Source organism: Dendrobates tinctorius, unplaced genomic scaffold (assembly GCF_039654945.1).
Source record: "Dendrobates tinctorius isolate UK_male_01 unplaced genomic scaffold, ASM3965494v1 ptg000016l, whole genome shotgun sequence".
Lineage (NCBI taxonomy): Eukaryota > Metazoa > Chordata > Amphibia > Anura > Dendrobatidae > Dendrobates > Dendrobates tinctorius.
Genome location: NW_027361684.1, coordinates 43,005,942 through 43,030,062, shown reverse-complemented (window position 1 = coordinate 43,030,062; position 24,121 = coordinate 43,005,942). Strand labels below are relative to the sequence as shown.

Sequence of the window (24,121 nt, the reverse complement as noted above, 5' to 3'; positions counted from 1 at the left end):
GCATGGGATGCTTAGTTTTCGCGGCAAAATCGCGCGGTTAAAACCGCCGAGGAAACGCGAAAAAACGCCATGTGTGAACTCAGCCTAAAAGTAACAAAAATGTGAGTTTTTTTTAGTCCTTACAGCATACATTTCAGAAGATTAAATTAATATTTTAGACCTAATGGAGATGGTATACTTACTTTGAAAATCCATGTCAGAATGGCTGAACCCATAAAATCCAATCAGCTGGCCTCATAAAATTCTCATATTAATATTAGGCAAAAAAAGGTTCACAAATTATAATGCCAATCTTACATGGTTTTTCAAAACAAGTACACCTGCCTCATCAGACCTTACAAATCATTTTTAATAATGTATGCAGTTTTTGTTGTTCAATATGGTGACAGATCCACTTTAAATCTGCAGGCATTATATTATTTAGTATGTTGTAGACATCATTAATGACTTCCCCATAACCTGCCACTTGGAAGACCACCAAACAAGCCGCAAATCCCTGTTCCTGGAAATCCGCTGTTGGGTTTGACTGGTGTTAAAGAGCATGTGGTGATAGCGGCAGACTCAAATATTCAGGCTGTGACTACAGACCTGTAAGACTATTCCAGAGAACAGAGCCCCCCAGATAACTATTCCGGGGTAATTATTTGTTCAGATGCATGTTAATAAGGCTTTTTAATGGTTTAGAGGAGTAAAATATAATGACGGGTTCCCTTTAAATGAGAGATGTTTCCATTTCTTGATATTGTGCTTGTCATAAAGGAAAATCTCGTTATCCCTAAAACCAGAAGTGCAACCTACCTATGAATCACTTAGAGTATAATAGACATTACTAGTGTAAAAGGCAGAAAATGCAAATAGAATATCAATCACTGTCAATTAGCAAAACCTGGCAGCTACATTTCTATAACATCCGTTCTGAGTTGCAGTAGATCTGCCTCCAAATTCAATACACGGAATTAGGTACCACCTTTACACCAGCTCTAGATAACTACAAATTATTGTCAGTTTCCTTGGACATTACACCATCAGGTGACATCTATATTTTACAAAAATTCGACTAAAAGTGCCCATACGACAGCTGATGAGGAAACCCTTGTTTGGCCTCAGTCCATTCCTCTAAGGCCTCTTTCACACTTCCGTTTTTTCTTGTCAGTTAAAATCCGCCAAAATGGCGGAAAGCGGATCCGTTTGTAACTGATGCAAACGGATGCCACCGGACTTTTTTTTGACAGATCCGTTGAATGCAGAATTTTAAAGGAACCGCAGTCCGGGTAGGGGAGAGAGAGAGAGAGAGAATTTTTTTTGCCAGCGCCAGAAAGGATTTTAGGGTTAAATCCCCGGCTGACTTCCTTTCTCCGGGCATGCGCATTGTAAAATGCGGATCCTACAGCAAAAAAAACGTTGCAGGGTCCGTCCAGGCATGCCGGCGGACTCAAACATTTTGGCGGATCCGCAAAAAAACGGATCCAACGGATGGCCATCCGTCAAGATCCGCCAGTAATGCAACTCAATGGGGAAAAAAACGGATCCGCCAAAAAAATGGCGGATCCGTTTTTTCAAAAACTGGCGCATTTTGACTGATGGTCAAAAATGGAAGTGTGAAAGAGGCCTAAGCTCCTTATACTCTTGTTACATTGCTCATCCCAACATGCAAGTATTCTGAATGAGAACACCTTTGATCAATAAATATTGTTTATATTCCTCCCGCAGGGTATGTAAATCTGCTCGGTCCGGTCCAATGGGTGGGTCTTATTGTCCGTCTCTCCCCCCTCCTGTCTTGCTTTACGCATTTCTTTCTTGTAATTCCTGTGTTTCCGTACTGTTACCGCGCGTGCGCAATCAAATGGCCTTTTGCGCATGCGCAGTATGCTTTGCGGGAGGAATATAAACGTTATTTATTGATCAAAGGTGGGGAGTCAAGGGGTATCAAAAGTACTGCTGTAATGCATAGTTGACACTGAATTGAATGATATTTTTACATGATGTGCCAAAAATGTGCTGACAGATTGCCTTTAAGGAAGGTGAGTATTGTTTCTTTTATTTCTTGAGAGCAAACTGAAACATTAAAAAAAAATTCCAAGAAGCAGCAAAACATAACCTAACTGATTCCAACTTCAAAATATCCTACTGAAGTCAAAGTATATGGTGATGGAAACTATTCTCTACATGCCAGTTCAGGAGGAGGAAGAAGCACATATTTTATGCCTATTTTCTTGTGTACTATTGATTTGTGAAATAAAAATTAAAACGATGGTGACTCTTTAAATCTGTGGCCAACTGTCATGATCCCAGTGCAGGTTTTTGACCTGCAAGTCAGGGGTTAATGTCTTGAGCTCAGTGCAGGCTTTGTGGCCTCTCTTTGGTTCAGGGAGAGCTTTTTATAGCCCTGAGAAACTCCAAACCCTATCAGTTATACTTTTGCCTTTGGCCGAGTGTTTTGACCCCTGTGTGCCTGTACATTGTCTTCTAGCTTGCTTATATGGTTCTGATCCGGTTCTGTCCCCCATTGTGAGTTTGCCTGTTGATTCTGTACTGTATATCTGCTTCTCTGGTTTCTGACTTCTTGGCTACGTCTTTTCTATCTGTTCTGTCCAGCCCTTTGGTAATTGTCGTGCTATCACGTGCTTTGACACCGGCCTGATCTGGTTTATGTCCCTGTTTATGCCAATTAGTAACTTTGCTCGTAGTTACCATTCTAGGAGTTTTCATGCAGCTCCTAGCTCTCTGGAGTTTAGGCCACGCCCCCAGCAGTCACATGCTTCAGGTCCTGCGGGTCTGAAGCACGCATCTTCTCTGCTGCTGCCTGCTCCACAGGTATCTCTGAGCACAGTTTGTCTTACTCAGGACACGCGCACTGGCTCAGTGAGCAAGTGCAGTCCAGTGTTCCTGACACCAACAATAGATGAGCCAGGTTCACTAGAGATGGAGCTGCTCTGACTCATACAAGGGGTTGTGATGGCTGGACCCTTGTCTTTGACGCCCAAATACCTTACCAGAAACCTCTGTTTACTGAGACAACAGCTTTTATCCACTCCCCGTTGTCAGCATAGCGCCGGGTTGGTTCCTAAGGAATATGTAGTGTTTTGAATTGGGTTTTGTCAGGCAATACATGTCTAGCAACCAGACTCAGATTACTCAGATCTCTATCTCAAAGCAGAAAACAGACAGGGAACTTAGGGCTCTTTCACGCGTTTTTGCCCAAGTCTACTGCTCCTGAGTATCCGCCTCCAGTAGCCTTATAAACCCAAAATTAATGCACGGCAGAGAGCACGTTGACTCCCTCAGGCACCATTTTAGTAAATGCATACTTCCGAATACTGTTTTATGGGGTGAGGTTTGGATACAAGCCCCAACAGGACCAACGAATGCATGCAAAAACGCTTTGTGAAAGGCCCTTTTGCTGTAGTGAAACCATGCATTCATTCCTGCTAATCAGATTGGACAAAAAGTAAATGCAGACAGAGAATGTCTTAAATCAGATTTTGTGACAAGTCTACTCAATCACATTTCACTTTGTTCACTTTGTGCCATAAGGCTGGAGTCACATATAGCGACTCACCAGCGATCCTGACAACGATATCAATGTGTCAGGATCGCTGGTGAATCGCTATGTGATCGCTGGTGAGCTGTCACACAGGCAGCTTCACCAGCGACGCCTAGCGCCCGGCGTCGCTGTGCACGTTAGTAACCAGCGCGCTGATGCAGGGAGCTGGTAACTAACATTCACATCGGGTATCCAAGGGGCGTGCGTCCCTAGATACCCGATGTGTACGTTAGTTACCAGCTCCCTGCATCAGCACGCTGGTTACTAACTTACACATCGGGTATCTAGGGACGCACGCCCCTTGGATACCCGATGTGAACCTTAGTTACCAGCAGATCGCTGGTCTCACGCCTGTCACACGCAGCGATGCGTGGTGGCCAGCGGGAGACCAGCGGCCAAAAAAAAGTCCTGGCCTTTCCTGCAGCGATCAGCGATACCGGCAGGGGGGCCTGTCGCTGATCAGTGTCACACACAGCTATCTCGCTGGTGAGATTGCTGTTGTCACAAAAATTGTGACTCGGCAGCTATCTCGCTAGCGAGATCGCTGTGTGTGACGGGGCCTTAAGGGACTGAACAGCTGGTGAATAAACACAATTTCAGATAACCAGTCAACAGATAAAATAAAGATAACCCCGATGTCTCCCTCGTTTATATTGTGAGGGATAATAAAATATCCTTCCCTCATAGGATCTGATGGAAAATATCTACCTTTGTGAGTCACCTTCAAAACCAGGCTTTCTAATTAATAATTCTTGGAAAAACAGAGCCAGCTGCCTAACAACAAGACAAGTGCTAGCGTGTGGCGGAACCAAATATGGACAAGGCTGTAAAGGTCCAGTGAGGCCAGCTTTGGATCCTTATGTAAAGCATTTCCAAACTTTACACTTAAAGACGCATTCCAGCAGTTTTTTCTCTATTCCCTCCCCCATTAGTTAGTCATTAATAATGTATTTGCATAATATTACTTGGCAGTCACTGTCTTCGGCTGTTTCCAGCACTGCTCCAGTCCTCTCCTGCACCAAGTGACCACAGTTGAGAGCAGGCAGCTCACACAGCATCTTCTGTGTGGACCAGAAGTCACTTTCCCTATGTAAGTCTCTGAGATGCAGAACAAGACTCTTATAGACTTACATTAAGAAATAAACTATGCATTCCTCTCTGAAAGCCGGCAAGAAAGAACTGTGGTTACATGATGCAGGTTAGGACTGGAGCAATTCTGGAAACGGTGACGGGTAAGTGTTATAATGTACACATTATCTATACATTACTGATGCCTAACGGATGCTGAACTAAAAAAAAACCTGCTGGAGTGCTCCTTTTAAAGCCCGCTTTCCAACTTTTAGAAATTGTCCTCAAAGAGATATGGGAAACTTGTTGCCTAATTTTTTAAAGCATAAATGTGACTCTTCTGGAGTTCGTATCATATTCCTGCCCAAATCTTGTTTAACTGACTTTCATTCCAATGTGTTTTGGGTTCTTAAAGAAGCCCTCCCTTTTGAGTATTTTTTTTTCTATAAGTCTGTGTATATGTTCATGTAGTGTGTGTTTGTGTCATGCTCAGACACAGGTAAGTCAGACGACACAGCATACAAATACGACGGGATGGAAAAGGGAGAGGCAAACCCTAACTGTAGGGAGCTTGGGATGGGAGACCTGGCACCAACCTGTGCCTGTCTCAATGCTCCCCTAACGTCCTATGTGGGTACTTCCCCCGCCGCCATCACGTGCCTATTCCCCGACTGTCACCTCAATATACCCTGGCTAGTGCAATGGCCAGCAAGGACTCTAGCGTCACCACTGCACATGGTAAAACACAGGGGAAATGACAAACATGGGATGGACAAAGAAAAAGGGAGAAATGCTAAACTCCAGAGCAGCTGAGAATGTGGCACCAGGAATCTGAACTCCCACAACAGCACCGAAACAGAAGTGCGCTAAACAAAGAAGTAACTATTACCGACGATCAGCTGATGGGTCATGTGACTATTTAAAGGAAGGTGGGAGTGGTCCAACATCAGCTGACCAACCTTAAAGAACAGCCAGTAAGAGACAGACATTAACTCTTGCTGGGCCAAAAGAAAAAAAACATTTAAATTTCAGCAGAACCAGTGTTGTCACGAATCCCATAATGAATTGTGACTATGTGTTAATATAGCCACATATCACCACCTCCAGGATCCAGCGACGTTCTCCTCTTCTCAGTGACGTCACCACACTTCGGACTCTCCGTTTCACTTTATGCTCTGTGAGTGAGCCGGAAATCTTTTACAATGTAAACCTATGGAGCATCGTTCTGACGCTCTATAGACTTACATTGTGAAACCACTTCCAGGACAGGCAGATCATAGTATGACCTGGAGAATCTGAAGAGTGATGTTGTCTCTCAGAAGAGAAAAAAATCACATTGGATTCCAGAGAAGGCGGCGGTAAGTGAGAGTATTAACACACTGACACTACACTACATATACACAGGTTTAGTTTAAAAAAAAAAAACTTCTTGGGAGAGGGAGGGCATCTCTACTTGTGGAGAACCTTCTCCATTACAGAGACAACCTATTGATTTGAATGAGCAATGTGTAATGTCTAACTCCAGCAGTGATGGTGCTGCAGTGATAATGATACAGAACTGTTGCTACCAAGTTTCCCAACAGATTATCGGTAAAATTAGCAGGCTGCCATTATGGGAGTAGTTTCAGGGGCAGACATACCGCCAGTGCAACTGCATCGGGGTCCAAAGGTGGAGGGTGGCCTCTGCGGACAGGAGCATACTGCCCATAGTGGCAGAGTATGCAGTCGCTGTGGGGCCACTCAGTCAAGATTGTGGGCGGAGTAAGAGGGGTGCGGTGTCGTGCAGCATCAGGCCCCTCTCACTTCCTCCTATAGTCATGTGAATACCCAGAGCTGGGGAGAGAGCGGCGCGTGAAGTTCAGAAGTTCAAAAAGGGGGCGTGTCATGTAGGGAGAGAAAAAGAACATCCAGCTCCAAGAGTAAAATTCAAAAATGTATTCCAAACTGCATAAAATCAGATACATGGCTGCTAGTGATCAAAAAATGGTAAAACAGATTTTACCGCATGGGGATGATCCAAGACTCTCTGAACGCGTTTCGAGCGAACATCGCTGTTAGACTCAGAGTAACTAAAAGGCATCAGCTGAACAATATATAGAGTCAAGGTACAGGTGATCAGGATCAATTAATCAGAAATACAAACCATATATTAAAGTTTAAAATACATAAAAAAAATCCAAAAAAGCAAGCAAACTAAAAAACAAATATATCAATTATATCACTAATGCAGCATAAATTCTCTTCTTAAATTCAAGCCCAAAGGCGCCCGTGTGTCCAATACATAGATCCAATATGCCTCGCGGTTCCGTAAGAATCTTTATCCCCACCTCGTATATTTCTTTTAATTCGTTCTATTGCATAGATTTTCATACTAGATGGATCTCTGTTGTGAGCGGAAATAAAGTGCTTAGATAAGTTCGAAACATTTCTATTAGAAATATGCACAACATCATTCAAATGTTCCCGTATCCTAGCTTTCAATTTACGGATTGTAGAACCTACATATTTTAAACCGCATTTAGTACATTCAACGACGTAAATTACATAGTTAGAATTACAGTTCAGAAATTCTTTAATATTATAAACTTTATTGTTAATGGAATTAAAAAATAAGGTTTTAGATGAAAAATGACAAGTTTTACATGATGTTTGGCCACATTTATGGTAGCCAACTGTGGACAGCCAAGTATTGTTATTTTTTGCATCTGAACTGTATAAACTAGGCGACAAACTATTGCCAAGTGTTAATGCCCTCCTAGATACTATTTTTATACCATCTTTAAGCAAGTCATTCATAATATTATCTCTGCGCAATATATGTAGATTTTTATAATGCTACGAATTTGTTTGAAATAAGGGCTGTATGTAAGAATCAAAGTTGGACAATCTCTATTACGCTTAGCAACCGTTTTGGATTCAATAAGAGAATCTCTAGATTTTTATTTACATTATGTGCGGCTCTTTGTATAATACAATTCGGATAGCCGCGTTTATTTAAGCGTTTTTTTATGGAAAAAAATTCATTCTTAAAATCGTTTTCTATGCTGCAGTTTCTTTTGGCACGAATTAACTCGCCCACAGGAATAGCCTTAATGGTATGGGCTGGGTGGTAACTACGAGCGTGTAAAATAGTGTTACCTGCAGTAGGTTTTCTATAAGTAGAAGTAGAAATAGGCTGATGTGGTTCCCCTGCCAGGACTAGTGAAATGGATATTTTCCAAGAATGTGTTGAGAAGGATATCAAACAGTTAATAGACAGCTCTAAAGAAAACCTTCCCCAGTTCAATTTAACACATTTGGAAAGGGAAGCCTTATCTAATTTGAAATCCAACCTCCAAATTATTATTAAGATAAAGGCGGTTCGGTGGTTGTTATGAATGAAAATGATTATTCTTTTTCTATTAACAAAATTAATTTTTTTCCATAAAAAAACGCTTAAATAAACGCGGCTATCCGGATTGGATTATACAAAGAGCCGCACATATTGTAAATAAAAAATCTAGAGATTCTCTTATTGAATCCAAAACGGTTGCTAAGCGTAATAGAGATTGTCCAACTTTGATTCTTGCATACAGCCCTTATTTCAAACAAATTCGTAGCATTATAAATAATAATCTACATATATCGTGCAGAGATAATATCATGAATGACTTGCTTAAAGATGGTATAAAAATAGTATCTAGGAGGGCATTAACACTTGGCAATAGTTTGTCGCCTATTTTATACAGTTCAGATGCAAAAAATAACAATAATTGGCTGTCCACAGTTGGCTATCATAAATGTGGCAAATCATCATGTAAAACTTGTCATTTTTCATCTAAAACCTTATCATTTTTTAATTACATTAATAATAAAGTTTATAATAAAGAATCTCTGAACTGTAATTCTAACTATGTAATTTACGTTGTTGAATGTACTAAATGCGGTTTAAAATATCTAGGTTCTACAATCCGTAAATTGAAAGATAGGATACGGGAACATTTGTATGATGTTGTGGATATTTCTAATGGAAATGTTCTAACTTATCTAAGCACTTTATTTCCGCTTATAACAGACATCCATCTAGTATGAAAATCTATGCAATAGAACGAATTAAAAGAAATATACGAGGTGGGGATAGAGAGAGATTCTTACGGAACCGCGAGGCATATTGGATCTATGTATTGGACACACGGGCGCCTTTGGGCTTGAATTTAAGAAGAGAATTTATGCTGCATTATTGAGATTATTGATATATTTGTTTTTTAGTTTGCTTGCTTTTTTGGATTTTTTTTATGTATTTTAAACTTTAATATATGGTTTGTATTTCTGATTAATTGATCCTGATCACCTGTACCTTGACTATATATATATTGTTCAGCTGATGCCTTGAAGTTACTCTGAGTCTAAGGCCGGGGTCACACTGGCGACGAATACGGCCGAGTGAGAGGCGCTAAAAGCACGCATTAGACACGGACCAATGATTCTCTATGGGGTCCCTCGCACCAGCCGTATATTTCTCATCCGTATTCTACGCTCCGTGCCAATCGCAGCATGCTGCGATTGTCAGCGTACTACGCCCGTAATACGCCAATGCAAGTCTATGGGTGCGCAAAAAATACGGATTACACACGGACCACACATGTGACTTGCGAGAAATACGCACCCGGTGTCTTTTAGAAAAGCCGGCAATTCAGTGCGCTATACAGTAAACTCACACTGACAGGTTTAATAAAGAAACGAAAGAATAGATATAAACACATAGAATGCATATATATATATATATATATATATATATATATATATATATATATATACACATTCTATGTGTCTATATCTATTCTTTGGTTTCTGTTAGAAACCCTGTCATAGGGCTCCATTATATGTCCATTTTGCAAGCCTGCGAGAAAATCTCGCCATAGGGATGCCATACGGATTACATACGGATGCTTACATGCGCAAAATACGCGACCACACCTTAATTACGGATGACATACGGAGCACTATTTAGGGGCCATTCATCCGTATTACGCATGTAAAATACTGACCGTATTTTGCGTTGGTTAGTGTGACCCCGGCCTAAGAGCGATGTTCGCTCGAAACGCGTTCAGAGAGTCTTGGATCATCCCCATGCGGTAAAATCTGTTTTACCATTTTTTGATCACTAGCAGCCATGTATCTGATTTTATGCAGTTTGGAATAAATTTTTGAATTTTACTCTTGGAGCTGGATGTTCTTTTTCTTCTTGGAATTTCATAATTGGACGTTTGGCAGAGACGTGTCCGTGCTCAGAGACATTATCGAGTTCATAAGAATTAAAGGAAAGGTGAGCTGAATCCTTTCAATTTCACATGTAGGGAGAGACACTGGCCAATGAACGCTTTCCCCCCCAGACTGATTAGAGCACTCACTGACTGCCGTCTCTGTCCTCGTGCATGGCGCGTCCCAATGATGAGTACTCACCTGTACTCAGGGGGCCCAGGACACACAGCACACTGGGGACAACAGTGGAAGAAGAGCAGGACTTAGTGTGTCTTCTGCTCCCTCCACTGTTCTATTCCCAGCAGCATCTGACAGAGAAGAGGTCAGGGAGGAGGCTCACTGCACGGGACAGCACGGCAGCAGCAGGGGACTGATATCAGTCCTCTCTGCTGTGTCCCCTTCCCCCACAGTGGGTTCTGCAGCCCTCTCCAGCAGAATTATGATGCCGACCTCCTTCACGGCTCATCTGATCACCTGAGGTCATAAATTAGTGTTTGTATATGTACATATGTGTGTATGTACAGTATGTGTGTATCTAGGTGTATGTTTCTATCTGTGTATGTATGTACGGTATATTTGTATGTCTGTGTGTATGTACAGTATGTGTATTTGTGCATGTGCTGTATATTTGTATGTATATATATGTTTGTGCATGTATGTACAGTACATGAATATATGTGTATGTATATACGGTATGTGTGCATGTGTGATATATGTATGGTGTGTGTGTATGCTTGTACAGTATATGTATGTGTATCTGTATGTACGGTCTATGGTATGTTTCTATCTGTGTCTATGTATGTACGGTATGTGTGTACGTATGGTATATTTGTATGTCTATGTATCTGTGTAAGTGCTGTATATTTGTATGTATGGTATATATGTATGTTTGCACATGTATGTACAGTATGTGTATATGTGTACAGTATTACAGTATATGTATACTGTGTATATAACTGTGTGTATATGTAGTGTATGTATATACTTTATGTATGGTATATGTATGTATCTGTGTGTATGTATGGTGTATTTATGTATGGTATGTTTCTATCTGTGTATGTATGGTATATTTGTATGTATTTACAGTATGTATCTGTATGTGCTGTATATTTAATTATGTATGCTTATGTGCATGTTGTACAGTATGTGTGTATACTCTATTTGTATATAACTGTATGTGTATATGTACAGTATGTGTGGTATGTGTGTATGCTTGTACGGTATATATATGTATCTGTATGTATGGTAGTGTTTATCTGTGTATATGTATGGTATGTGTGTTTACATGTACGGTATATGCATGTGTATCTGTGTGTATGTACGGTATGTGTGTATGCATGTACGGTATAAGTATGTATATGTATGTACGGTATATGTGTGTATGGTATGTGTGTTTGCATGTATGGTATGTGTATACGTTATGTGTATATGTATGTACGGTATGTGTGTATATACGGTATGTGTATGTATGGTATATGTGTGCATCTGTGTGGATGTATGGTATATGTGTGTTTGCATGTACGGTATATGTATGTGTATCTGTGTAAATACGGTGTACGTATGTACGGTGTGTGTATGTATGTACAGTATATGTATATCCAGTGTATGTGTGATCACTGGGGATTTGACCACTGGGCCTCCCAGAAAGTCTTGAGAACAGGGTATGCAGTCTTGTCCTGGTTGGAGCAGAGTTGTGTGTGCTCAGCCTCTGCTCTATTCATCTAATATATAAAGCTCAAGTGTGTGTGTGTGTGTGTGTGTGTGTGTATGTATGTGTGTGTGTGTGTGTGTGTGTGTATGTATGTCTGGGATTGGCATCCGCACCGTCGCAGCTACAGCCATAAAATTTGGCACAGTCACACGTCTGGACCCCGAGAGTGTCCTAAGCTATGTTGTGAGGCGAAATTTGTAACTCCACGCGTTCCAATTCACCAAACAATTTTGCCCCTATCTACATAATGGGGGAAAAAGTGTGTGTGTGTGTATCAAGCCTCGCCCCTCATTATGATGTCATAATGGTTGCCATGGCGACGCTGATGTCATCATAGGTTGCAAGCCCCGCCGCTCATTATGATGTCATAATGGTTGACTATGGGATAGAGGATGTGTGATGGGTATATGGGCACTGGACTATGGGATGGAGGATATGTATGACGGGTATATAGGCACGGGACTATGGGATGGAGGATGTGTGATGGGTATATGGGCACTGGACTATGGGATGGAGGATGTGTGATGGGTATATGGGCACTGGACTATGGGATGGCAGATGTGTGATGGGTATATGGGCATGGGACTATGGGATGGAGGATGTGTGATGGGTATATAGGCACTCGACTATGGGATGGAGGATAATTATAACTTGCTATAACTAACCACAGTTAGTTACTATGCCCGGGCAGCGCCAGGCTCTTCAGCTAGTTATCTATAGAGCTAGTGAGTGCTCCGCTCGGCTAGTTCCATCAATTCTACAGACTATGAACAGAGTAGATACCAGATGATACAGATACCAGACATGTAATCTAATATATAAAGCTCAAGTGTGTGTGTGTGTGTGTGTGTGTGTGTGTATGTATGTATGTATATGTGTGTGTGTATGTCCGGGATTGGCATCCGCACCGTCGCAGCTACAGCCACAAAATTTGGCACAGTCACATGTCTGGACCCCGAGAGTGTCCTAGGCTATTTTGTGAGGCAAAATTTTAACCTCGTGCGTTCCAATTCACCAAACAATTTTGCCCCTATCTGCATAATGGGGAAAAAGTGTGTGTATCAAGCCTTGCCCCTCATTATAATGTCATAATGGTTGCCATGGCGACGCTAATGTCATAGGTTGCAAGCCCCGCCGCTCATTATGATGTCATAATGGTTGACTATGGGATGGAGGATGTGTGATGGGTATGTGGGCACGGGACTATGGGATGGAGGATATGTATGATGGGTATATGGGCATGGGACTATGAGATGAAGGATGTGTGGGTATATGGGCACTCGACTATGGGATGGTGAATGTGTGATGGGTATATGGGCATGGGACTATGGGATGGAGGATGTGTGATGGGTATATGGGACTATGGGATGGAGGATATGTATGATGGGTATATGGGCACGAGCCTATGGGATCGTGGATAGGTATGATGGGTATTTGGGCACGGGACTATGGGATGGAGGATAATTATAATTTGCTATAACTAACCACAGTTAGTTACTATGCCCGGGCAGCGCCGGGCTCTTCAGCTAGTTTAATATATACATGATCTGGCTCTGCCGATTCCAGTAGTTATCATGTAACCACAAGGATGCGCTCTTCTGCACACTTTCTGTCATGACGACTAGAGTGTCAGCCACGTCTGCAGTGTTCTGTTCACTGACAAAGGACACTAGTTGTCACCTGACTGCGCTGGAACCAGCAAAATCACATGTTAACAGATATATATATATATATATATATATATATATATATATATATATATATATATATATATATATATATATATATATATTACACACACACTATATACGTATATATCCATCCCAGTGAAAAACTACAAATATAAATATTTTTTAGAGGTGTGGGGGCCCAAATAGAACTTCTTCTATGGGGCTCTGTGATTGCTATGTACGCCCCTACTTGCATGGCAGTAATAATGAGGGTGATCTGCCTTGTTTCTCGGAGCGCCCAGGCTCCAGGAGTCCCATTGCCAGATTGCCATCATCAGCGTACCGGGCAGGGAGAGGAGCCCAGACGCATTTCTTGCACAGGGGCCCCAAGCTGTCAGTGTCTGGCCCTGAGTACTTTTAGGCTATGTGCACATGTTGCGGATTTGCTTGCTGAAATTTCTGCACGGTTTCTGCATCTATTAGCTGAAAAACGCATTGTAAACTCTGCGTGTTTTCTGTGGATTTTATGTGTTTTTGATGCGGATTTACATGCCGATTTGTAGGTGGACTTGTTAGCTAAATAAAGATATATTTTTTTTTAAAAAAAGTGATGTAATTTCCTTGTCCAACCTCCACAGGATAGGACTCCACAGTTGATGTGATTCAACCAAGACGGGAGCTATTCTATATTCTCCGTGCTCACGCTCTTCCTCCTGACATTTCCTTCAACAAATTTGCACACAATCCGCAGCAAATCTGAAGTGATGGCTGGGGGACCACCACAATGCAGGGAGAATACGGTACACAAGATGAGGTGCAAACAACAAGGGGTTAATTTATTTACAGGCAAGGAATGCATGCAGTGTTTCGGAAAATGCAGAAACGGGTATGCAATGAAAACAGACAGTTTATAAGGATAATATTCTCTAGCTGGGCCGTCAAACAGCACGGAGCACCAACTATCACAGCTCCGTGTATTTATACAACTGGCAAGACAACACAGTTAAGGAATGTATGATGCTACACTAACTATAACCTATCTGGCCTTTGCTAACCAGGCCACACAGTCTGCAATAGATAGAGCATGGCAGCCATCTTAAACCCTAGCATTTGCACAGAAAGGGTTAACACTCAGTTGGTATCTCAGTCCATTCCCAACCCGCCCTGCAGCTTTGCAAGATGGTGCGTACTTCTTCCTGGAAGCTCTGTGCAACGTGGTCTTTTCCTTGTGTGCAGGTCCAGTGATGCTCCTAGAAACGGTGGATTCCCTGTTCTGGATTCCTTTCTTGTCTTCGTGGTTCCTCACGGCAACATAGGAAAGCCACCTTGTTTTCCACAGAAGAGTTTACAAAGTCTTTTCTTCACAGCTCAGGCACGTGTCGTTCTTGCAGAAATCTCAGCTCTCTCCTCACACACAAAAAAGCAGCCCCTCCCCTCTCCAGAGCTGACAGAAGAGACCAAAACTGTTATGATTGAGTCACCGTAGGAGGCAAAAACAGAAATGCTAGCTAAGTCCACAAAACCAGAGAAGTTGGCAGCTATCGGATTGCAGACCCCTGAACCTATCAACACAACTAGCAGTAGCCGTGGGGGGTTCCTACGATGCCCTAGACCCCTCGATCACAGCCGGAGAATTAAATAGGCCTAAAGAAAGAAAGGGGAAATCTAAACTGCCCCAGAGCAGACCCCAAAGCAATAGGCAGCCCCCAACATATAATGACGGTGAAGCAAGATGAAAATACTAACACAGACAGCAAGATAGACTGAGCAAAGACGGGGCCCAAGCTAACTAGATAGAAAAGGACAGGAATGCTGCTGTCTGCAATCCGTGAAAAACCCTATGAAAATAAGAGCCAACAGACTGACAGTGAAAAAGGCCCTGAAGACGCTAGGCTTCAAAAAAGCTATGTCAGTACTCAGGAATATACTGAAGACAGAGCTACAGGCAAAAGGAGATTCAGCTCACCCCAGCAGGGAATGGCAGAATACTGAAAAGCAAGGAAAACAAAAAACAAAACAAAAAAGCTAACAGGCAAAACAGAAAACTTAGCTTTAGAGGGGCAGGAATCAGACTGGTGTCCTAGAAGTCCACAGAGAAATCACCCGCAGGGCAGAAGGGCGTCGGCAGCCTTATATCCAGTCCGTGACTCCACTCAGCCAGTCATCATCATCAGCCTCAGGTGTTTGATAATCAGGCTCACTACCTTTCTTTACCAGAAGAGGGAGTTCCTCGGGCCTCAGTAATGAAGGGGAAAATGAACTCACAACAGTACCTCCCCCTTGAGGAGGGGTCACCGAACCCTCAACTACGCCACCAGGGCGATCAGGGTGAGCCCGATGAAAGGCACGCACCAATCTTTTGGCATGAATATCAGAGGCAGAGACCCAGGAATTATCCTCCTGACCATAACCCTTCCACTTAACCAAATACTGGAGTCTCCGTCTAGCCAGACGGGAATCCAGTATTTTCTCTACCTCATATTCCATGTTACCTTCAACCAATACAGGGTCTGGAGGTGCCACCCCAGGAACAACTGGTTCAACAAACCTCTTCAACAAGGACTTATGGAACACATTATGGATTTTAAATGTGACAGGAAGAGCCAGACGAAAAGAGACCGGATTAATAATCTCCAAAATCTTGTAAGGTCCAATAAATCTAGGCTTAAACTTAGGAGAAGCCACCTTCATAGCAATATTTTTTGATGATAACCACACCATATCACCAATCTTAAACTGGGGACCAATGGTCCTATGTCGATTGGAAAACCGCTGGGCCTTTTCCTGGGAGAGAGATAACTTATCCACCACTTGGTCCCAGATCTGGTGCATTCTCTCCACCACAGTGTCAACACCTGGGCAGGCAGAAGGTTCCACCTGCCCTGAAGAAAATCGAGGATGAAACCCAAAGTTACAAAAAAAAGGTGACATCAAAGTGGCAGAACTAGCTCTATTATTTAAAGCAAATTCGGCCAAGGGCAAAAATGAAACCCAATCATCCTGATCAGCGGAAATAAAACCTCTCAAATACGACTCCAAGGTCTGGTTTGTTCTCTCTGTCTGCCCATTGGTCTGAGGGTGAAAAGCAGAGGAGAAGGACAACTGAATTCCCAGCTTGGAACAGAAAGTCCTCCAAAATCTAGACACAAACTGAACTCCTCTGTCAGATACAATGTTCTCAGGAATCCCGTGTAAGCGAACCACCTGTTGCAAAAACAGGGGCACCAACTCAGAGGAAGATGGCAACTTAGAGAGTGGTACAAGATGAACCATCTTAGAGAACCTATCACAAATCACCCAAATAACAGTCATTCTTTGAGAGACCGGCATATCAGAGATGAAATCCATTGAAATATGGGTCCATGGCCTCCTGGGGACCGGCAAAGGCATCAACAACCCACTAGAGCGAGAACAAGATTTAGACCGGGAGCAAGTCCCACAGGACAGCACAAAATTCCTGACATCATGAGACAAGGTGGGCCACCAAAAAGAGCGACTCACCAGATCTCTAGTACCAAAAATACCTGGATGACCAGCCAATGCAGAGCAATGAACTTCAGACATCACTCTCTTCTTCCACTGGTCAGGAACATACAACTTTCCACTGGGACAACGCTCAGGTTTGTCCTCCTGGAACTCTTGCAGAGCAAGTCTCAAATCGGGCGAGATGGCAGAAAGAACTACCCCTTTGCCTAAGATGGTAGCAGGCTTGGTCACCACAGGAGAATCAGCAAAGAAGCTCCTAGAGAGGGCGTCTGCCTTGACATTCTTAGTTCCAGGAAGAAAAGAGACCACAAAATCAAAACGTGTAAAAAACAAGGCCCACCTAGCCTGTCTAGGGTTCAAGCGTTTAGCCGACTCTAGGTAAATCAAATTCTTGTGGTCAGTGAGGACCACAACTTGATGTTTAGCTCCCTCCAACCAATGTCTCCACTCCTCAAATGCCCATTTCATGGCCAACAGTTCCCGATTCCCCACATCATAGTTACGTTCAGATGGAGAGAACTTTCGGGAAAAGAAAGCACAGGGATTAATTTTAGATGTTACAGGATCCTTTTGGGACAAAACAGCTCCTGCACCAATCTCAGAAGCATCCACCTCTACCTGGAACGGGAGTGAGACATCAGGTTGCCGCAAAACCGGGGCGGAGGTAAATCTTCGCTTCAGCTCCTGAAAGGAAGCAACAGCCTCAGGAGACCAATTCAACACATCAGCACCCTTCTCAGTCAGATCAGTCAATGGCTTGGCAATACTAGAAAATTTTGCTATAAATTTCCGATAAAAATTAGCAAAACCCAAAAACTTCTGGAGGGCCTTCAAAGAAGTGGGCTGAACCACATCATAAATGGCCTGTACCTTGGCCGGGTCCATTTCAATAGTTGACGGAGACAAAATAAATCCCTAAAATGAAATCCTCTGTACTCCAAAAAGGCATTTCGATCCTTTGACATACAGGGAATTCTCCCTCAAGATCCCGAACACAGTCCGAATATGTTCCACATGAGAATCCCAATCCTTGGAGAAGATCAAAATATCATCCAGATAGATAATCAAAAATTTATCGACAAAGTCTCGGAAAATATCGTTCATGAAGCACTGGAAGACAGAAGGGGCATTAGTGAGCCCAAAAGGCATCACCAGGTACTCAAAATGTCCCTCCGGAGTATTAAACGCCGTCTTCCATTCATCCCCCTGCTTAATGCGGATAAGATTATACGCCCCCCTGAGGTCAAGCTTGGTAAACCAGCAAGCACCTCTAACTCTAGAGAATAGATCCGAAATCAGGGGTAACAGATACTGATATTTAATAGTAATTTTATTGAGGGCACGATAATCAATACAAGGCCTTAAAGAACCATCCTTTTTGGCCACAAAAAAAAACCCGGCACCTAAGGGTGAAGAGGATGGTCTAATATGACCCTTCTCCAACGCCTCCTTAATATAGGACCGCATAGCCTGACGAGTTAGGCTTCAAGGCAAAAAATAATTTACAATTATTTTTGAAACTCAAAAATTTAGATCGATCCCCAAAAAATACATCAGGTGTAGGGATCTTTGTTTCAACAGCATGCGAACGAGGAAGGTAGGCGGAAATTCCCCGCACTTCCGCAGCGAGCTGCTCCACACGATCAGACAATTGCTTTATCTCCATTGAGAGAGAAAAAAAAAAAATTCCCCCTACGGCCTCAGAGATATAGAGGAAAGAATATACACACCTCTTTTTTTTAAACACAATTCTTTCCTGCTATTGAGTACCCTAGGATCTGCGGTATGGCGGGTGATTCTGTTATGATTGAGTCACCGTAGGAGGCAAAAACAAAAATGCTAGCTAAGTCCAGAAAACCAGAGAAGTTGGCAGCTATCAGATTGCAGAACCCTGAACCTATCAACACAACTAACAGTAGCCGTGGGGGGTTCCTACGATGCCCTAGACCCCTCGATCACAGCCGGAGAATTAAATAGGCCTAAAGAAAGAAAGGGGAAATCTAAACTGCCCCAGAGCAGACCCCAAAGCAATAGGCAGCCCCCAACATATAATGACGGTGAAGCAAGATGAAAATACTAACACAGACAGAAAGATAGACTGAGCAAAGACGGGGCCCAAGCTAACTAGATAGAAAAGGACAGGAATGCTGCTGTCTGCAATCCGTGAAAAACCCTATGAAAATAAGAGCCAACAGACTGACAGTGAAAAAGGCCCTGAAGACGCTAGGCTTCAAAAAAGCTATGTCAGTACTCCGGAATATACTGAAGACAGAGCTACAGGCAAAAGGAGATTCAGCTCACCCCAGCAGGGAATGGCAGAATACTGAAAAGCAAGGAAAACAAAAAACAAGACAAAAAAGCTAACAGGCAAAACAGAAAACTTAGCTTTAGAGGGGCAGGAATCAGACTGGTGTCCTAGAAGTCCACAGAGAAATCACCCGCAGGGCAGAAGGGCGTCGGCAGCCTTATATCCAGTCCGTGACTCCACTCAGCCAGTCATCCTCATTAGACTCAGGTGCCTGATAATCAGGCTCATTACCTTCCTTTACCAGAATAGGGAGTTCACCAGACCCCAGTGACGAAGGGGAAAATGAACTCACAACACAAAACAGTCTTTACAGCAGGGAAGCGCAGAACGTCCCACTGCTCTAACCAAAGGGGTGCTGTCTCTTAAAGTGGCAGGTTGTCTCTACGGTCCATAGCAACGCCACCCACTTACAAATCTGCAGCAAAACCTTTTTACACATGCATTTTTGTGGCAGATTTGAGTGGCTCAATGTAAGTCAATGGGTGAAAAATGCTGCAGATCGGCAAAAAGAATTGACCTGCTGCGAAAAATAAAACACGAATAAGGACGGATTTTTCCGGAGCATGTGCACAACACTTCAGGATTGTCATTGATAAACCTTCCTTTAGTAATCCTTTGCGTTTTTGGAGCATTTCCGCGTGGAAAAAAACGCTGCAGAAATGCAACAAATCCGCGTTGTGTGGACATAGCCTTACCTTATTGTTGGGATACGATTCTAACATGTACAAATTGTCTAAAGTAGATCATCTAATAAAGGCTTTGCACTTTGTGCTGTAGGATGTATTAATTACATTTAAAAAAAAATCAGGCTGGAAATTCTATTGGAAAATTGCTGGATGGCAGAATAATATCACAAAGAAGGAAGTAAACGTTGCTTTTGCCAAGATGATGATGTATCTGATAGTTCCAGCTTGGACAAGTTTATGGTAAACTTGAATAGGCAGGATAGAGAACATTGTGATATTGCATTTATATAGTTACACCCATGGCCTTCTATGGATTTTCATTTGTAGATAACATTATCTAAAGTTAGACTTGAATGGAAAAAAGTTATCAACAACTAGAAAAAGCATACATGTGTTTTCAAGACCAATATGTCTGCTTTCTGTACAGAGCGTTAAGTTTAAAAATAAAATACATGACAATTATCACAGAAATCCTCATCTAAACTTTTTTTTAAGTAATAAAGACTTGTTAGCCCTCTGTTCTGTTTTAGTAGGTAATTATACATTTCCAGGAGGTATAACAGAGGAATAGCACAGTGCAAGGCTTTAAGAAAAGTTGCCTTGTCGTCATTATTTCATCAGGAATATATTATATTTACAAAAATATGTCAGAGAGACACGCAGAACCTTTAACTTTCCCAATCTGTGACGTACATATATAGGTGTGTTGAGGGTGTGTGGATCAGGCTCAGCAGCTGATTGGGGCTGTATTATTCAGAAGACTGACAACTAGGGTTCCCAGGGGAACAAGGGCTATGCCAGTTTTATTTTTGCTGAAGCACTGCAGCCTGCACCCAAGGGTTCCTTTGGATAATGGTATTTTGCAGTATGCGCTTTAGAAATTAGTGCACTAGTGTCATTGTCGGGATGCCTCCGCCTTACAACTCCATGAGTTATACAGTCTAGTTTTCACCTTGACCATGTGTGCTTAAGTGTTCCCACAGCTGGAACCAAACACATTTATTATTTATATATTAAAAAAAATATATATATATAATCGTCTTATCATGTCTGTCTGTCTGCCTGTAACCAAAATCCTGCATCGCTGATTGGCTGCGGCCAATCAGTGACAGGCGCAATGCGCAGGTGCAGTCCGGAATTCGAAGGACGCACGCCACCACTACGGTCGGGAGATCAGCGGCTCATCTCCGGGGAGTGGGAGCGGGGGTGTTACAGATCATTCTTACCCCCCCCCCCGGTGTGGTTTCTGCAGCCCCCCCGCTTCTCCATGGTCTCCCTTCCTGCCTTCAGCGGTCACGTGGTACCGCTCATTAAACTCATGTCCCCCGGTCCATCGCTGCTCACTCACCACTGTCTGCTGCGTCCTCTGTCTGTGAAGTTTAGCCACCAGAGGGCGTGGTGCCGTGGTTGGTGCGCGCCGTGCCCTCTGCTGCCTGAACGTCACTGACAGACGACGTGGCAGACAGCGGTGAGCAGCGATGGACCGGGGGACAGGTGAATATCTCAGGTGCCGGGTCCTGAGCAGGAGAGGTGAGTATGGCTTTTTTTTTTGCAGCAGCATATGGGGGCATAATATATGGAGCATCTTATGGGGGCAGCATATGGGGGCATATTCTATGGAGCAGCATATGGGGGCATAGTCTATGGAGCAACATATGGGGGCATATTCTATGGGGCAGCATATGGGGGCATATTCTATGGGGCAGCATATGGGGCATATTCTATGGGATGTGAATTGACCATATTCTAGAATATCCGAAGAGTTAGAATCGGGCCACCATCTGTGTGTGTGTGTGTATATGTGTATATATATATATATATATATATATATATATATATATATATATAAACAACGACAAAGCAAAGTCCAGCAATAACGTGAGCAATCCAGGATGCTGTTAAAAAATTTTTCCTTTTTATTCATAAATCCATTAAAATGCAATGGTCCAAGCAGTTCAAAACAGCAATAACGCAGGAAAGTCGTGCAGATAGGACTACGCGTTTCAGCGGTAGAACCCGCCTTCTTCACGGTCCAGAATCAAAATTGTTCAACCGTGCTTCCACAGCACTTTAACCCCTTAGTGGCAGAGCCAATTTGCAGCTTAAAGGGGTTGTCCACTACTTTAAATTAACCCCCTAATGTATCCCCCCAGGGCCCCTAATAAATTTTGTAAATACCTTATGTTGTCTATACCGCCTGGGAGCAGCGCTATCCGTGGCCGCTCACAGGCAGCACGTGACCCAGCACTGATGTCACGTCAAGTAAGGCGTGACTCAGCAATGGGTCCCCGCGGTGGCTGCTGGGTTGTGGTTACCCCATGCCACACCCAGCATCCACTGCGCCCTTTCTCAATGAATGGGCGTGCGGTGGATGCGGGTGTGATGTGGGGGGGGATAACCCCGCCCACAGCCTGGTAGCCAGCTTAGAAGGAGGAAGAAGGACCCCCACGCTGCTGCCAGCACTTGATGGGACGTCAGCGGAAGCAAGAGCTGGCTGCAGCCGGGGGTCACATGCTGCCTGTGAGCGGCAGTATAGGCTACATGAGGTATTTACAAAATTCATTAGGGGCCATGGGGGGTTAATTTAAAGTAGTGGACAACCGCTTTAATGACCAGGCCAATTTTTACAATTCTGACCACTGTCACTTTATGAGGTTATAAATCTGGAACGCTTAAACGGATTCAGTTGATTCTGAGATTGTTTTTTTTCATGACATATTGTACTTTGTTAGAGGTAAAATTTCTTCAATATAACGTGTTTATTTCTGAAAAAAATGGAAATATGGTGAAAATTTTTAATATTTTGCAATTTTCAAACTTTTAATTTTTATGCCCTTAAATCAGAGAGATATGTCACAAAAAAATCCTTAATAAATAACATTTCACACATGTCTACTTTACATCAGCACAATTTTGGAACCAAAGCTTTTTTTTTATTAGGAAATTATAAGGGTTAAAAGTTGACCAGCAATTTCTCATTTTGCAACAAAATTTACAAAACCCATTTTTTTAGGGACCACCTCACATTGGAAGTCACTTTGAGAGGTCAATATGACAGAAAATACCCCAAAGTGACACCATTCTAAAAACTACACCCCTCAAGGTGCTCAGAATCACATTCAAGAAGCTTATTAACCCTTTACGTGCTTCACGGGAACTGAAGCAATGTGAAAGGAAAAAAATTAACATTTAACTTTTTTTTTTTTTTTTAACAAACATTTTACTTCAGAACCATTTTTTAAATTATTTTCACAAGTGTAAAAAGAGAGACTGAACCACAAAATTTGTTGTGCAATTTCTCCTGAATATGCCAATACTCCATATGTGGGGGTAAACCACTGTTTGGGTGCACGGCAGGGCTTGGAACGGAAGGAGCGCCATTTGACTTTTTCAATGGTGAATTGGCTGGAATTGAGATCGGATGCCATGTTGCGTTTGGAGAGCCCCTGATGTGCCTAAACAGTGGAAACCCCCAACAAGTGACAGCATTTTGGAAACTAGACCCCTTAAGGAATGTATCTAGATGTGTGGTGAGCACTTCGAACCCCCAAGTGCTTCACAGAAGTTTAGAACGCAGAGCAGTGAAAATAAAAAAAAAAATTTTCCCTCAAAAATGATTTTTTTAAGCCGCTATTTTTTATTTTCACAAGGCTAACAGGAGAAATTGGACCACAAAAGTTGTTGTGCAATTTGTCCTGAGTATGCTGATGCCTCATATGTGGGGGAGAACCACTGTTTGGGCACACGTCTGGGCTCGGAAGAGAGGGAACACCATTTGACTTTTTGAACTTTTTGGCTGGAATCAATGATGGTGCCATGTTGCGTTTGAAGACCCCATAGAAAATCCAACTCTGGGGGGCGCTATACACTTTTTCCACAGTGCTATTAATTAACGGAGCTGTGGTTTAAGTACCCTTAACTACCGCTGTTAAAAGACTGACTGTCAGTCAGTGCTGGGAGCCGTGACTGTACCTGTGCCGGCGCCGCCCCCGCTGACTGAATTCTGAATACTGGAAGGGAGAATAAAGATAATTTTCTACCCGCTGCGTGCAGGCGCCGGACAGCATCATAACGCTGTTAACCTGCAGATTAACCCCATATCTGCAGGTTAACAGTGTTATTCCTGATGACAGGTTTCCTTTAACCACTCAGATGCTAACAGCAGCATTTAGGCCACGTTCACATTTTCAGTATTCAGTATTTTACGTGTTTGTAAGCCAAAACCAGGAGTGGGTGATAAATACAGAAGTGGTGACGTGTTTCTATTATACTTTTCCACTCCTGTTTTTGGCTTACAAATTCTGAGGTAAAATCTAATATATAAAGCTCAATGTGTGTGTGTGTGTGTGTGTGTGTGTATGTATGTACAGTATGTATGTATGTCCGGGATTGGCATCTGCAGAGTCG

General features: G+C 42.8%; 1 protein-coding gene across 2 annotated transcripts in view; it reads left to right on the top strand.

Annotated features, from left to right (window-relative positions):
* The window catches only part of MLXIPL (MLX interacting protein like), a 141,547-nt gene that overhangs the window by 28,265 nt on the left and 89,161 nt on the right, over positions 1-24,121 (top strand). The window lies entirely within an intron of this gene.